Raw genomic sequence first — 18,362 nt, forward strand, 5'->3', positions numbered from 1 at the left:
CATGCACTAGCACACCCAGGTCTCTCTGCACAGCAGCATGTTTTAATATTTTATCATTTAAATAATAATTCCGTTTGCTGTTATTCCTACCAAAATGGATAACCTCACATTTGTCAACATTGTATTCCATCTGCCAGACCCTAGCCCAGGGGTGGGCAAACTACGGCCTGCGGGCCGCATGCGGCCCGCCAAAGGTCTTTATGCTGTGGTATTGTGTGAAGCAAATAATGGCATAATGGGAAAAGTAGTCAAGTTTTCTTGGTACAAGTGAATTTAAACTGATTTTCATATAACCTAAGGCCCAGAATACACATAGCATGCCTTGAGAACTGGGTGACTCTGAGAGTCTAGATAAGGCTTGAACCTAGAAGCAGTCTCAATAAATAACAAGCTGAACAACTGTCTCTTCCTGTATGTAAACAAGTTTGTCCAGTTCTTAAAACAAAGACAAGATAATGATATGAAACTCCATTCCCCTAAAGGTCAGCAAGGTGACGCCATTGTAACAATTATTACTTATGTTTTACTTTCGATCAAATTCCTGACCAAGTTGTATTCATGTTATCTTGATCCTATAAGGTATAAGAATCGCCTTCTTTTTCTGTAATATCGCAGACTTGGGACGGACACAGCAGTTTGTACTGACTGCCTTCCGACTTCAAAAGTCTCAGCCATTTACTGCTAGCAGTCAGTTCTAATTCGGAAATAAAGTTCAGTTTTGCTTACCTAATGAATCATGTTTGTATTTCTCTATCACAGTCAAGACGCGGGGAAAATATAAAATACAACATTTGGCGCTGCGAGAAAAAATCCAATATCCTGAGTGATCTTCCGTGAGGGACTGAGAAAAAGTGATCAAGGCCACGACCGGAGTAAAGAGACAGACGCCGGCACAAGGTAAGATTGACCTTGGTCTCTCTCTCTCTCGGATCTGTGCTGCGACCCCTCATCCCTGACGGAAGTAACTAAACAGGTGACGGTTCTCGAATCTAAATTTGACTGTGAGTGCATTTTGTTTGTGTAATTAGCCGCAGGTCAGGGACCTTTTTGATCTCGTTTTTCATCCGCATCAGATTTATACAGGCTGTCAGTAAGTTTTGGGGTCAGGGACCCTCTCAGTAATCTTTTGGGGTCAGGGACCCTCTCAGTAATTTTTTGGGGTCAGGGACCCTCTCAGTAATTTTTTGGGGTCAGGGACCCTGTCAGTAATTTTTTGGCGTCAAAGACCCTCCAATTTGATTTGGTACCAGAAATTTTGTTTGAGTGTTTTGTTGTTGCCTGGGGCACATTTTACTGACATTATGCGACAAACTTTAGACAAAACTAGCGGCAATTCCCCTCTATTTTTCATGTGTTTAAAAAAAAACAGTCCACTTAACGCAATGAACAATCACAATGAGTTGGAAAGATAACGCCCGCAAAAGAGATATTAATGAGTGTGTGAACGGTAAAGCGAAAGATTAGGATACTTTAAAATTGTAATGTGAGCTTTGGGATAGAAAACAATCAAAACACTAAAAAAAGCAATCTGGCAATAACAAACCTCCTGCCGGCAGAAAAGTAGGACTGGCCAATCAGATTATAGGAAAGGAGGATCCTCCCAGTTGTTCTGGCATGCCGATGTTCCCCTATTCAAGCGATACGGAAGACGAGGAGAATTTGAACCCTGGACCCCACCCTCATTTTGCGCTCCCCGATCTTACAATTCCACTGTCCTAAGTCCAGACTCCCCCTTCTGATCCCATTACCAATGAAACTCCTGCTAACGTATCCCCCTTAGCGACACGCACTCGGTCACAGACGCAAGCCGTAAATATCGAACAACCCTTCTCTACGGAAGACATGATAATTGACTAAAAGGTGTTGATTAAAAGATCTACAATAAGGGAATTATAGAAGTGAAGTTAATAAGTTACCAATTTAGAAGCATGCTGGCAATAATGACTAAAGTTTAACATTGCTTTTGAATGAAATTTAGTAGATCAGATGATGTTAACTAACTACTGCTTGGAATGTTGTACTGGCCTTATTATGATAACAAGTGGTTCTTCTGAAGGACAACAAAATGCGTACTCGAATTGTTTTTAAACTAATGGCAAAACATTCATAATTCCTCTTGCAAATGTTTTCAAAGTTGTTCAGTTCACACTATATCAGTTTAAAAGAAAGTAACTTTACAAATAAGAGTAATTGAAATATGAATAAGTTTTTAGATTGCGTGAAAAGACGTAAATGGCATCACGCCAAGTTCTCCGCCCCTTAGATTCTGCAGGAAACATTAACCATTTCAGCAGACAGTTGGTCTTTTTTGAATTGACAAAGAAAAAATACTTCTCAAAGAATAGTTAATGCCTCTAAGATTAATCAGTGCAAGTTGACATAAATGGAACAACACAGATAAAGTTTTCGAAAGAGAATGAAAAATTTTTGTTCAAAATTTGTCCCCAAGGACAAGGGCTGAATCCAAGAGAGAGAAAGAGAGACAGAGGAAGAGATTGAAGGAGAGAGAGAGAGCCAGCGACAGACAGGAACTGTTAGAGAGAGCGAAAGAGAGCGAGTCAGGGAGAGGCAGAGATGGAGAGGGAGGTAAATAAAGAGAAAGAGCAACAAGAGTTCCAAAGACAGACAGAGTTATGTAGAGAGGGAGAGAGATAGATAAGAGAGAGAGGGAAAGAATTCATATTTCATTTTTCACTTTGACTTTAAAAATTATGTTTCAAGCTGTGATTATTTGAAAGAGGTAAAGAGATATCGATGCCAACATGGTCCTTGTTATTACTTGAAACCTTCACGATAAAAGGTTCCCGTTAACTTTGTAAGGCGGGTTACATAGAATCTTTACAGTGTCACCTTCGAGCTGTTAATTGGTTTGTACGAAGCGCGATTACTCCGTGATTTAAATTATAATCTCCTGCAGATGCGGATAACTCTGCTTAATAACACATAAACAGGGCAAAAAGCGTGCGGACCCTGACATAAAACATCACACACGTAATTTCCTTAATCAATTGTTAAAATTGTAATCGGAAGGACCATCTGGCATCAGACAAAGTGTGCAATGGGTAAAACTTTAGATACAACTTTTTAAAATGGCAGCGTACTGCAAACGCTGTGTGAACAACTAAAGACCTATCAACAGTAATAGAAGCTCAACAAATGATTTAGGAAAATAATAGGGCGTCAACTACTAAAACGTTAGTTGCTCTATGGAGGGAATATTGTCCAAAATTGAAGGATGCCTCCTTGTTAGCCAGCTGGCAGGATAAAGAATTAAAATTGAGTATAGAATTGACAGGTCTTGAAAACGGAATGCGCATATGGAAAAGAACCAAGTTAGGCTATCCACCTTGATTAGAAAGTTGCTAAAACACTCCATTAGTTTTTGTTCAGGAATATCTGAGGATAACAAATCTCCCAAAATGAAAAAAAAGGGGAGCAAAGTCAAAACAAGATTACGGTTAGGAACTTAACAATGGATTCTTGTCTAAAATAACTTCAGATCGTTTCAGGCTGTCCAGATAGACTCGGCGGTGGTTCAGTTCATTTGAAATAAAAAGAAATAATAAACATCCAGTAATGTCTCTTTCCAAAAAACTGGTTAAATAGCAAATATTGAAAATTGACTGAAATATGTGCTACTCATAGCCCTCTCACAGGAAGGATGTACCTCAACTAGCGACACCTGACCATATTAGGCAGACAGACACTGCAAATTCGGAGCGGTAATACATGCATTGATAATGGTATGTTTATAGAACTGTCTCAAATACGAGGTCACCAGCTGCAGAATTTAATAACTTCTGTGCCTGAGCCTGATTGCTCTGTGTTCTATGCTGGCAGCTAACGTTAACCCTGAGTACCACTGTTTAAAACACCCGATAGAGTCCAGATGAGAGAATATAGTGACCCAAGCCTTGATAACGGCATTACCATATCACCTATCCCGCAGGCCCAGCTTCGAAACTTTCCCCTATTCACTACTCCACAGTGCTGGTCGATTGATTTTGATCCCTCACATTTTTCACCTCCCTTAGATATTCCCAATCCACATGTCACTCTTTGCTACGATCATACAGTAACCTCGCCCGATTTGGAGAGCATTTACCAAGACAAAAAAAAAGGGTCTGCCTTTCTTGTCGATTTACCCCACAGACTATGGCATCAGTCGAGACTTGTATCACCCCACATGACCCTTTCTGTCAACAAAGGCTACAGTGCCAAGTCCTTGGGATTTCTGGCAGCTGCACTAAGAGGACAAGCTGATCCTTTCCTTAATGATAGTCAAAACCTACCCGCAGGCACTTTAGAATATTTTAAACGCCCATTTGTCCACATTGGCACACTGCACCATCATCATTCAGCCCAATCTACGACTCCTGAACTACCCACAGATTTATGGGCAGCCTCCAAACACGAAGTTGGTCTCACTAATGTCCCTCCTGTTGTTATTAGAATTAAACCTGATATGCCCTTACCCTCTATTTCACAGTACCCTTTGCGGCCCGAGACTGAAGAAGGAGTCTCGGTCATGATTCAATCGTTCCTTCAACAGGGAATTCTGATACCATGCCAATCCCCCTGTAACACCCCGATTCTTCCAGTTCCTAAGATAGGTAGACCATCCGAATGGCATTTGGTCACTCCCAGTTAGCGACATTAGCACCTCCTGGTGGCTTCACCATCATTCAATATGTTGATGACTTACTCCTTGCCAGCCCTGATTTCATCACTAACCAGCGTGACACCTTTTACCTGCTTATCCGTCTCCATTCATGGGGATATGTGATCCCGCCCGTTAAAGTTCATAAAGGTCAACGACAAGTCAAATTTTTGGGTGTCCTAATAAGTGCTACTGATCGCTCCCTTACTCAGGAACGCATTACTCCTATATTGCAGACCCCATTTCCTACATCGCCCAAGCGGGTGCGAGCCTTTTTAGGATTAGTGAACTTTTGCAGACAATGGATTCCGAATGTTACTGTACATACTAAAGAATTAACTCAGTACTCCTCTCAAAATGCTCCTCTTAAGTTTGAACTACCTGATTCAGCAAAGCTATCTTTTATTACTCTGAAAAATGCCCTGGCTACCGCCCCAGCACTAGGACGACCTATGTATGACAGACCCCTGCACCCAAATTCTTACGACTGTCCATTTGTTAGCACAGGCAGCCTCCAATCTAACCCTTCACCAACCAGTACAAGTGCATACTTCACATTCTATCATGGCTCTCCTAACGTTTCAGCAAACCCAGCATCTGACTCAAGCGTGATTGAGCCGCTATGAGGTTTCACTATTGCAAAACCCCTACCTCTCGTTTCATTATTGTTCAACCTTAAATCCTGCTGTGTTCCTTGAACAGCTCCCCGATAACCTTGAGGACCCACCACACGATTGTTTGCTTCGGAATCACTTCCTTACCGCACCTCGCCCGGATTTAACAGACAGGCCTATTGATAATCCAGATCTAATTTTTTATGTTGATGGCAGTTCTTCCATTTCCCCATTTGGCGTCCCACAGTCGGGATATGCCGTGGTAACCGACACTGACGTGCAGGAAGCATCAGCCTTCCAGACCCCTGTCTCTGCACAAAAAGCCGAGCTATTCGCCCTTACTCGAGCATGTATTTTGGCCACAGACAAAAGTACTAATGTTTACACTGATTCTAGATATGCCTTTGGCGTGACCCATGATTTCGGCCGCCCCTTTGGGTTAAAAATCTCCTCGATGCTATTCAGCTTCCCCGTAAATTGGCAGTTATTAAATGCGTTGCGCACACGAAGGGTGATACTCCAGCTCAATTAGGAAATGCCCGTGCTGATTCAGCTGCTAAAACTGCAGCTTCATCAACCTCTTTAATTGTTCCCAGTGGGGCTAATCAGGCTCTAAACCAGGTACCTGCATTACGGACGAAGGGCATGTCAGAGATAGCTGAAGTTCAAAATTTGCAGAGGGACGCCTCTGATTCTGAGCGAACACTATGGAAGTCAATGAGGTGTTCGCACTCCTTGACACGAGACCTCTGGCTGACTCCAATTGGTCAAGTTTGTATTCCGAATTCTTTATTGCCGTTACTTGTTGATTATTTGCATTCTTGTACCCATCTTGGCAAGGAGGGAGTGGTACAGCTACTCCTAAAAACTTGGTGGCACCCAGATTTGAATAGAGCAGCGCAAACGCGGCTGGATCGATGCGTCATTTGCATGAAACATAATAAGAGTAAAGGCCCTCCCGGGAACCACCCCCTTGCCAGATGATCGTTTTGCTTGTATACAGCTTGATTTTATTGAATTGCCAAAAGCACAGTGCTATAAATATTGTTTAGTAATAATCGATGTGTTTAGTAAATGGATTGAAGCATTCCCCACCACTAATTGTACGGCACATACAGTAGTGAAGTTGTTGTTAACGGAAGTCATTCCTCGTTTTGGGGTACCCAAAATGGTGAGCTCAGACAATGGACCACATTTTGTAGCTCGGATCAATACTGAATTGTGCAAAGCCCTTGTAATTAAACAGCAACTGCACTGCGCGTATCACCCGCAGGTAGCAGGAATTCTGGAAAGAGCCAACGGGACTTTAAAAGAAAAATTATCTAAATTAACTGAAGAAACTGGGTTAAATTGGCTAAAAGTATTACCCTTGGCACTGTTTCACATGCGAGTGACTCCCCATTCGCGGACCGGACTGTCAGCTGCAGAGATAGTCTATGGTCGGCCAATGAGGACTCCCTGGGATGCCCATAAAAAAGCCCTAGAGGGAGTAGACCTCCATGTGATGGGGGAACAAATGCAGAACTATTTGAATCAATTAACACTTTCTTTGAAGTTTCTTCACTCACAGGTAAAACAGGTACATCTCCCAGTAACGACAGGGACAGCCGTCCCTCGATATCCAGTGGTCAAACCCGGAGACCACGTGTTGGTAAAAAACTGGGACAGAAAGAAACTAGGACAACGCTGGAGCGGACCCTTCCTCGTACTACTGACGACGCCAACTTCGGTCAAACTTGAAGGACGTTCAAGTTGGATACATCTATCCGATTGCAAGAAGATAGTCTCCAACCCAGACGAGAACACAGGATGAAGATCTTCAGTATAATTTTTGGACTTTCTGGACTATTTAGCCTTAATGGCCACTCGGTAGTAAAAAAACGAACTAAACGAGACCTGCCTTCCAATACCTATTTACATATGTCATATCTTTACGCCGAAAAATTGAATATTAGCAAGTGTTGGGTTTGCACCCATATCCCCGTCCATTCGAGGGAAGGAATACCTCTCCAATCCCTCTCCATTCATACCGCAGAGACAGTTGAATGGATTTTACGACAAAATCAAACAGGCATTAGGGGAGATAGGGGGAATATGAAAATATGGAGATCTGCTGGCTTTGACATGACTAAATTTTCAACTTCGTATCAACCTACCTGTAATCATGCCTTAACTCCACCCTCCCTCACTGTCCACTCGTATAATGTTCAAGGTTCCGTATGTTTTAATAAAACAGGGAAAGGAAAGTTAATGGGGCAAAGTAGGTGCAACCTACCAATATAATCCCCTGGATGACATCAGCTGATGATTTTACAGCCTACAATGGAACCTATTTCATATGCGGCACTAAAGCATATCTGTGGCTCCCCATTAATTGGACAGGATCCTGCTTTTTGGGATATGTTATACCCCAAATGCATCATCGACCTACCCACCCTTAAGCACTCCCCCTCGCGAGCAAAAAGAACAATTTCTAAAACGGAACGGGCAAGGCATGAACAAACTGATCTACATGGCCTCAGCATTGGAACATCTGGCAAACGTAACTGCAACAGAAGCCAGGGACACTGGACAGGCACTGGCCGAGGTCTCAGCTGAGCTAGTGGCTGTCCGGACCGTGGCATTACAAAATCGACTGGCTTTGGATTATCTGTTAGCCTCGCAGGGAGGAACGTGTGCTATCACAGGCCAAGAGTGTTGTACTTACATTCCAGATGGCTCTGAAAATATCACTAACCTGGCCGACCATATTAAGAGACAGGCTGCTCAAATTCAAGAAATTGGCACTGAATTTCACGACTATAATCCGCCGGATTGGCTAGGGTGATTGGGTCATGGATTATTTGACTGGATCTTTAAGGCCTTTATTCTACTTCTACTAATGCTATTAGGGATAGGATTGCTTGCCTGCTTGTGTAAATGCATTTTCAAACAAATCATGGATATACCTATTTAGCTGGTTGTCATGATATGACAAAAGGGGGAGTGTGGTATTGTGTGAAGCAAATAATGGCATAATGGGAAAAGTAGTCAAGTTTTCTTGGTACAAGTGAATTTAAACTGATTTTCATATAACCTAAGGCCCAGAATACACATAGCATGCCTTGAGAACTGGGTGACTCTGAGAGTCTAGATAAGGCTTGAACCTAGAAGCAGTCTCAATAAATAACAAGCTGAACAACTGTCTCTTCCTGTATGTAAACAAGTTTGTCCAGTTCTTAAAACAAAGACAAGATAATGATATGAAACTCCATTCCCCTAAAGGTCAGCAAGGTGACGCCATTGTAACGATTATTACTTATGTTTTACTTTCGATCAAATTCCTGACCAAGTTGTATTCATGTTATCTTGATCCTATAATGTATAAGAATCGCCTTCTTTTTCTGTAATATCGCAGACTTGGGACGGACTCAGCAGTTTGCACTGACTGCCTTCCGACTTCAAAAGTCTCAGCCATTTACTGCTAGCAGTCAGTTCTAATTCGGAAATAAAGTTGAGTTTTGCTTACCTAATGAATCATGTTTGTATTTCTCTATCACAGTCAAGACGCGGGGAAAATATAAAATACAACAATGCGGCCCACCAAGTCATTAAAAAAAAAATTTAATTTAAAAAAAAAAAAATGTTTTTTAAGGTTAATGGGCGGGGCTGTTGGGTTACTTACTGGTATAGGGTGGATACGTTGACTTGAGTAGGGTGATCATTACTCGGCACAACATCGAGGGCTGAAGGGCCTGTTCTGTGCTGTACTGTTCTATGTTCTATATGAGGCGCCCAGAATCATAACCGGGTGAAGTAATTATTTTACTTAATATACTATGCGGCCCTTTAAAATTGTGAATTTCTGAATATGGCCCTTGCACGGAAAAGTTTGCCCATCCCTGCCCTAGCCCATTCACTTAACCTATCCAAATCCCTCTGCAGACTTCCAGTATCCTCTGCACTTTTTGCTTTACCACTCATCTTAGTGTCGTCTGCAAACTTGGACACATTGCACTTGGTCCCCAACTCCAAATCATCTATGTAAATTGTGAAAAATCGTGGGCCCAATACTGATCCCTGATGTACACCACTAGCTACTGATTGCCAACCAGAGAAACACCCATTAATCCCCACTCTTTGCTTTCTATTAATTAACCAATCCTCTATCCATGCTACTACTTTACCCTTAATGCCATGCATCTTTATCTTATGCAACAACCTTGTGTGGCACCTTGTTAAAGGCTTTCTGGAAATCCAGATATACCAAATCCATTGGCTCCCCATTATCTACTGCACTGGTAATGTCCTCAAAAAATTCAACTAAATTAGTTAGGCACGACCTGGCCTTTATGAACCAATGCTGCGTCTGCCCAATGGGACAATTTCTATCCAGATACCTCGCTATTTCTTCCTTGATGATAGATTCCAGCATCTTCCCTACTACTGAAGTTAAGCTCACTGGCCTATAATTACCCGCTGTCTGCCTACCTACTTTTTTAAACAGTGGTGTCACGTTTGCTAATTTCCAATCCACCGGGACCACCCCAGAGTCTAGTGAATTTTGGTAAATTATCACTAGTGCTTTTGCAATTTCCCTAGCCATCTCTTTTAGCACTCTAGGATGCATTCCATCAGGGCCAGGAGACTTGTCTACCTTTAGCCCCATTAGCTTGCCCATACTACCTCCTTAGTGATAACAATCCTCTCAAGGTCCTCACCTGTCAAAGCCTCATTTCTATCAGTCACTGGCATGTTATTTGTGTCTTCCACTGTGAAGACCAACCCAAAAAACCTGTTCAGTTCCTCAGCCATTTCTTCATCTCCCATTATTAAAACTCCCTTCTCATCCTCTAAAGGACCAATATTTACCTTAGCCACTCTTTTTTGTTTTATATATTTGTAGAAACTTTTACTATCTGTTTTTATATTCTGAGCAAGTTTACTCTCATAATCTATCTTACTCTTCTTTATAGCTTTTTTTAGTAGCTTTCTGTTGCCTGCTAAAGATTTCCCAGTCCTCTCGTCTCCCACTAATCTTTGCCACTTTGTATGCTTTTTCCTTCAATTTGATACTCTCCCTTATTTCCTTAGATATCCACGGTCGATTTCCCCTCTTTCTATCGTCCTTCCTACCACATTAGCATGTTAACACCCTTCTCTTATACAATCATTGCCTCTGGCATGCAAATTCAGGAGAATTCACACAAATTCTATTCCTTGGAATAAGCAAGGTTGAGAGATCTGACAGAGGTTTTAAAGATTTTGAAAGAAATCGATGGGCTAGATAGAGATGTCTTGCGAGTGGGGGAAACTAGGACAGAACTGCAAAATCAGAGCCAGAGCAACCTCCAGAGGAACTATGTCCTACACAAAGCAACAGATTCTAGCTCAATTATTGATAATAATAATCCTTAGATTGATAAGACGTGCTGTTAGGTGAATTGGACATTCTGAATTCTCCCTCTGTGTACCCGAACAGGTGCCGGAATATGGTGACTAGGGGCTTTTCACAGTAACATCATTGCAGTGTTAATGTAAGCCTACTTGTGACAGTAATAAAGATTATTATAGATTTGTTAGCCAATGGTATTCAAGTGAGTGGATAAAGTCGGGATACAGTTGAGAACAATCCTGCAGTGCCGGTAATCTAAAATAAAAACAGGAATTGCTGGAAAGAAGGCTCATATTTAACTGGAAACATTTCTTTTAAATATGTTCATTAGAATTTTGTCATAATGATCAATATAAACCAGAAGAAGCAAAAAGAGGAGCAAAAGGCAAAACATCACCATCAAATATAAAAGTACAGCAAAAGGGAGAAAAAAAACCCCAAACACCTAATTAACTTAAATACTAAAACTAACCTGAACCTCCTAACAACTGACGGTGACCAACTCCTTAAAAAAAGGAAATAAATGGTTGTCATCTTAGATAGAACCTCTCCACTGGCCCCCTGATGGTAAACCTGACCTTGTCCAAATGCAGGAATGACATTAAGGGCGCAATCCAACGGCTACTCTGCGCCCGAAAAGCAGCTCGCCGTGGCGCAGCGTGGCCGTTGAATGCCGGGAGATCTACCCAGCTTGCCACACCTCACAAGATTCAAAGCAATCTCGCAAGACGTGATGATGTAAATCCCACCCATTAGATGAGTGTGAGAGGTTTGGGAGGGGGGGGCAGCGAATCACCGGAGCACCCAGATGAAACCCACCCAGACATGGGGAGAAAGTGCAAACTCCACACAGATAGTCACCCAAGGCCGCAATTGAAACTGGGTCCCTGTTGTTGTGGTGCAGCATTGCTAACCACTATGCCACTGTGCCACCCAGCATACACCCAGTATAGTGAGATATACACAACATTGTGCAATATACCTAGCACTGAGAAATACCCCGCATTGTGTGATATGCCCCGAAATTAGATATATGCCCAGCAATGAGATATGCCCAGCAATGAGATATATGCCCAGCAATGAGATATATACCCAGCAATGAGATATATACCCAGCAATGAGATATATGCCCAGCAATGAGATATGCCCAGCAATGAGATATGCCCAGCATTGAGAGGTACGCCCAGCAATGATATATGTGCCCAGCAATGAGATATATGCCCAGCAATGAGATATATGCCCAGCAATGAGATATGCCCAGCAATGAGATATATGCCCAGCAATGAGAAATATGCCCAGCAATGAGATATGCCCAGCAATGAGATATGCCCAGCATTGAGAGGTACGCCCAGCAATGATATATGTGCCCAGCAATGAGATATATGCCCAGCAATGAGAAATATGCCCAGCAATGAGATATGCCCAGCAATGAGATATATGCCCAGCAATGAGATATATGCCCAGCAATGAGATATGCCCAGCATTGAGATATATACCCAGCATTGAGATATATACCCAGCATTGAGATATATACCCAGCATTGAGATATATACCCAGCATTGAGATATATGCCCAGCAATGAGATATATGCCCAGCATTGAGATATATACCCAGCATTGAGATATATACCCAGCATTGAGATATATACCCAGCATTGAGATATATACCCAGCATTGAGATATATACCCAGCATTGAGATATATGCCCAGCAATGAGATATATGCCCAGCATTGAGATATATGCCCAGCATTGAGATATATACCCAGCATTGAGATATATACCCAGCATTGAGGTATATACCCAGCATTGAGATATATGCCCAGCATTGAGATGGGAATGGAGGTGAAGTCAATAAAGGGAAGTGGGAATGGAGGGAATATGCAAGTTGAACTTTGGAAGAGGAAGGAGAATGTGAGACTGAACCGAGAGGGAGACTGTCTGTAAAAAGGAAGGGTGTGGAAAGCCAGTGGTAAAAGAATGATTTGGTGCGGAGAGGTTATGCTTCAGTTGTACAGGATATCGATGAGAACACATCAAGAATACTGTGCACTGTCTTGATCTCTTTATTGAAGGACAGATATAAATGTGGCAGAAGCTCTTCAGAGAAGGCTTACTAGACTAATACTAGCAATGGGGTGGTTGTCTTGTGAGGAAAGGTTGGTCAGATTAAGCTTGTATCCACAGGAGTTTAGAAGAATAAGAGATAATTTAAATAAAACATTTAAGATCCTGAAGGATCTTGACAGGGTGGATATGAAGAGGATATTTCCTCATATCGGAGAATCGCTGTTTCAAAATAAGGGATTTCCCATTTAAAACAGTGGTGTGGAGAAATATTTCCTGTCAAAGGGCAGTGGGTCTGAGGAACTGTTCTTCAAAAGGTGATGGAAGTAGAGAATTTGAAAATTTTGGAAACAGAGAATAGGCAAATATTGAATATGTAAGCGGGTGAAAGGTTATCGGGGAGGTGAGAAAATGGAGTTGAGGTTGCAATCAAATTGGTCATACTCACTCTTTCTCACACGCACACCACAAAACCACACTCACTCTCACACAAACATACTCATTCTCACAGATACTAAGGATACAGAATGATGTGGAGTGGCAGTGTTAAAGGGTACAGAATGGTGTGGAGTGACAGTGTTAAAGGGTACAGAATGGTGTGGAGTGACAGTGTTAAAGGATACAGAATGGTGTGGAGTGACAGTGTAAAAGAATACAGAATGGTGTGGTGTGGCAGTGTTAAAGGGTACAGAATGGTGTGGAGTGGCAGTGTTAAAGGATACAGAATGGTGTGGAGTGGCAGTGTTAAAGGATACAGAATGATGTGGAGTGGCAGTGTTAAAGGATACAGAATGGTGTGGAGTGACAGTGTTAAAGGATACAAAATGGTATGGAGTGGCAGTGTTAAAGGATAAAGAATGATGTGGTGTGGCAGTGTTAAAGGGTACAGAATGGTGTGGAGTGACAGTGTTAAAGGGTACAGAATAATGTGGAGTGGCAGTGTTAAAGGGTACAGAATGGTGTGGAGTGGCAGTGTTAAAGGATACAGAATGGTGCGGAGTGGAGAGTGTTAAAGGATACAGAATGGTGTGGAGTGGCAGTGTTAAAGGATACAGAATGGTGTGGAGTGACTGTTAAAGGATATAGAATGGTGTGGAGTGACAGTGTTAAAGGGTATAGAATGGTTTGGAGCGGCAGTGTTAAACGGCACAGAATGGTGTGGAGTGGTAGTGTTAAAGGATACAGAATGGTCTGGAGTGGCAGTGTTAAAGGGTACAGAATGGTGTGGAGTGAGTGTTAAAGGTTACTCAATGGTGTGGAGTGACAGTGTTAAAGGATACAGAATGGTGTGGAGTGGCAGTGTTAAAGGATACAGAATGATGTGGAGTGACAGTGTTAAAGGATACAGAATGGTGTGGAGTGGCAGTGTTAAAGGATACAGAATGGTGTGGAGTGGCAGTGTTAAAGGGTACAGAATGGTGTGGAGTGACAGTCTTAAAGGGTACAGAATGGTGCGGAGTGGCAGTGTTAAAGGATACAGAATGGCGTGGAGTGGCAGTGTTAAAGGATACAGAATGGTGTGGAGTGGCAGTGTTAAAGGATACAGAATGGTGTGGAGTGGCAGTGTTAAAGGATACAGAATGGTGTGGAGTGGCAGTGTTAAAGGATACAGAATGGTGTAGAGTGAGTGTTAAAGGTTACTCAATGGTGTGGAGTGACAGTGTTAAAGGATACAGAATGGTGTGGAGTGACAGTGTTAAAGGATACAGAATGATGTGGAGTGACAGTGTTAAAGGATACAGAATGGTGTGGAGTGGCAGTGTTAAAGGATACAGAATGGTGTGGAGTGGCAGTGTTAAAGGGTACAGAATGGTGTGGAGTGACAGTCTTAAAGGGTACAGAATGGTGCGGAGTGGCAGTTAAAGGGTACACAATGTTGTGGAGTGAGTGGTAAAGGGTACAGAATGGTGTGGAGTGACGGTGTTAAAGGATACAGAATGGTGCGGAGTGACAGCATTACAGGGTACAGAATGGTGCGGAGTGGCAGTGTTAAAGGGTACAGAATGGTGGGGAGTGGCAGTGTTAAAGGATACAGAATGGTGTGGAGTGGCAGTGTTAAAGGATACATAGTGCTGTGGAGTGGCAGTGTTAAAGGGTACAGAATGGTGTGGAGTGACAGTGTTAAAGGATACAGAATGGTGTGGAGTGACAGTGTTAAAGGGTACAGAATGGTGTGGAGTGGCAGTGTTAAAGGTACAGAATGGTGTGGAGTGGCAGTGTTAAAGGATACAGAATGGTGTGGAGTCGCAGTGTTAAAGGATACAGAATGGCGTGGAGTGGCAGTGTTAAAGGATACAGAATGGTGTGGAGTGACAATGTTGAAGGGTACAGAATGGTGTGGAGTGGCAGTGTTAAAGGATACAGAATGGCGTGGAGTGGCAGTGTTAAAGTATACAGAATGGTGTGGAGTGGCAGTGTTAAAGGGTACAGAATGGTGTGGAGTGGCAGTGTTAAAGGGTACAGAATGGTGTGGAGTGGCAGTGTTAAAGGATACAGAATGCTGTGGAGTGACAGTGTTAAAGGGTGTCGAATGGTGTGGAGTGGCAGTGTTAAAGGGTACAGAATGGTGTGGAGTGAGTGTTAAAGGGTACAGAATGGTGTGGAGTGGCAGTGTTAAAGGATACAGAATGGTGTGGAGTGGCAGTTAAAGGGTACACAATGTTGTGGAGTGAGTGGTAAAGGGTACAGAATGGTGTGGAGTGACGGTGTTAAAGGATACAGAATGGTGCGGAGTGACAGCATTACAGGGTACAGAATGGTGCGGAGTGGCAGTGTTAAAGGGTACAGAATGGTGGGGAGCGGCAGTGTTAAAGGATACAGAATGGTGTGGAGTGGCAGTGTTAAAGGATACATAGTGCTGTGGAGTGGCAGTGTTAAAGGGTACAGAATGGTGTGGAGTGACAGTGTTAAAGGATACAGAATGGTGTGGAGTGACAGTGTTAAAGGGTACAGGATGGTGTGGAGTGGCAGTGTTAAAGGTACAGAATGGTGTGGAGTGGCAGTGTTAAAGGATACAGAATGGCGTGGAGTGGCAGTGTTAAAGGATACAGAATGGTGTGGAGTGACAATGTTGAAGGGTACAGAATGGTGTGGAGTGGCAGTGTTAAAGGATACAGAATGGCGTGGAGTGGCAGTGTTAAAGTATACAGAATGGTGTGGAGTGGCAGTGTTAAAGGGTACAGAATGGTGTGGAGTCGCAGTGTTAAAGGATACAGAATGCTGTGGAGTGACAGTGTTAAAGGATACAGAATGGTGTGGAGTGACAGTGTTAAAGGATACAGAATGGTGTGGAGTGACAATGTTGAAGGGTACAGAATGGTGTGGAGTGGCAGTGTTAAAGGATACAGAATGGTGTGGAGTGGCAGTGTTAAAGGTACAGAATTGTGTAGAGTGGCAGTGTTAAAGGGTACAGAATGGTGTGGAGTGGCAGTGTTAAAGGATACAGAATGGTGTGGAGTGGCAATGTTAAAGGATACAGAATGATGTGGAGTGGCAGTGTTAAAGGATACAGAATGGTGTAGAGTGGCAATGTTAAAGGATACAGAATGGTGTGGAGTGGCAGTGTTAAAGGGTACAGAATGGTGTGGAGTGGCAGTGTTAAAGGATACAGAATGGCGTGGAGTGGCAGTGTTAAAGGATACAGAATGGTGTGGAGTGGCAGTTAAAGGTACAGAATGGTGTAGAGTGGCAGTGTTAAAGGGTACAGAATGGTGTGGAGTGGCAGTGTTAAAGGATACAGAATGGTGTGGAGTGGCAATGTTAAAGGATACAGAATGATGTGGAGTGGCAGTGTTAAAGGATACAGAATGGTGTAGAGTGGCAATGTTAAAGGATACAGAATGGTGTGGAGTGGCAGTGTTAAAGGATACAGAATGGCGTGGAGTGGCAGTGTTAAAGGATACAGAATGGTGTGGAGTGGCAGTTAAAGGTACAGAATGGTGTAGAGTGGCAGTGTTAAAGGATACAGAATGGTGTGGAGTGGCAGTGTTAAAGGATACAGAATGGCGTGGAGTGGCAGTGTTAAAGGATACAGAATGGTGTGGAGTGGCAGTTAAAGGTACAGAATGGTGTAGAGTGGCAGTGTTAAAGGTACCGAATGGTGTGGAGTGACAGTGTTCAAGGATACAGAATGCTGTGGAGTGGCAGTGTTAAAGGGTACAGAATGGTGTAGAGTGGCAATGTTAAAGGTACTGAATGGTGTAGAGTGGCAGTGTTAAAGGTACTGAATGGTGTGGAGAGGTTTTGTTCCAGGGATATCATGTTTAATCAATTTACTCGAGTTCTTTGAAGGAGGAACATGTGCTGAGGACCATGGGGAGCCTGTAGACACACTGGGCAGGACTCTCCATCGGCACGAGGCCCCGCTTCACTGGCAGAGCACTTACGCCCGCGGATTTCCTGACGGAGTGAGGGTGGCCACAATGGGAAACCTCATTGGCCGGCTGCCGGGACCGAGTATCCCGGCGCCTGCAGGGGTGCACCGCGCCAGGAAAATGGGTCTGGCAGGACGGGGAATCCCGCCTAATGTAGCTGAGTTTTCAGAAAGCATATAGTAGGGTTCCACATCAAAGGTTATTGCAAAAAAAAAGCTCATGGTGTAGGGGCCAACATATTAGCCTGGATTGAAGATAAGATGGCTAGCAGAAAACAAAGATTGTACCCAAATGGGTCTTTGTTGATTGGCAGGATGTGACAAGTGGTGCCCCACTGTGATCTGTGCTAGAGCCTCAACGCTTTACAAATTACATAAATGACTTGGTGAGGGGTGTGAAGGCATAGTCGCTAAATTTGCAGAGAACACAAAGATAGGTCGGAATTATGTTGCGAAGAAGACATACATATTTTAGGGCTGGCACAGTAGCACAATGGTTAGCACAGTTGCTTCACAGCTCCAGGGTGCCAGGTTCGATTCCCGGCTTGGGTCACTATCTGTGAGGAATCTGCACGTTCTTCCCGTGTCTGCGTGGGTTTCCTCCGGGTGCTCCGGTTTCCTCCCACAGTCCAAAGATGTACAGGTTAGGTGGATTAGCCATGCTAAATTGTCCTTAGGTTCGGTGGGGTTACTGATTTGCGGGGATAGGGTGGAGGTGTGGGCTTAAGTAGGTTGCTCTTCCCAAGGCCCGGTGCAGACCTGATGGGCCAAATGGCCTCCTTCTGCCCTGTCAGTTCTATGATATTTTGCAGATGGATATAGAAATGTTTAGGGAGTGAATAAAATATGTTTTTTAAAAAAGGAAAGGTTTAGGAAGGCGCAGACGGAGAATAAGTGTCAAAGTGTGAGGTTTTTCACTTTGGCAGAAAAATAAAAATGCAGAGTATTACTTAAATGGAGAATGACTGCAAAACACTGACATGCAGGGGGATGTAGGTGTTACAGTACACCAGTCACAAAAGGATAGTTTGCAGGTGCAGTATGTAATCAAGAAGGCTAATGGATGCTATCCTTTATTACGAGAGAATGGCAGGTTGATAAGGAATTTGAGGGGAATGTTGGAATTATATCAGATTGAAGCAGACTGGAAAGGGAGAAGAAACTGGGATCAAAATAAGAAAAGAAAGAATAATGTCAGCAGCAACAAAAGGGAGGAATGGAGAAAGAGCGAGAGCCTGTGTGAATAGGAATTGACATCCAAGTGAAACATTTTCAAAA

General features: G+C 43.1%; 1 long non-coding RNA gene across 1 annotated transcript in view; it reads right to left on the reverse strand.

The window, feature by feature from the left end:
* LOC119950673 overlaps positions 1–18,362 on the reverse strand; it is a 57,413-nt gene that overhangs the window by 32,157 nt on the left and 6,894 nt on the right. The window lies entirely within an intron of this gene.

This window comes from Scyliorhinus canicula, chromosome 2 (genome assembly GCF_902713615.1).
Source record: "Scyliorhinus canicula chromosome 2, sScyCan1.1, whole genome shotgun sequence".
In the NCBI taxonomy this organism is placed as follows: Eukaryota; Metazoa; Chordata; class Chondrichthyes; order Carcharhiniformes; family Scyliorhinidae; genus Scyliorhinus; species Scyliorhinus canicula.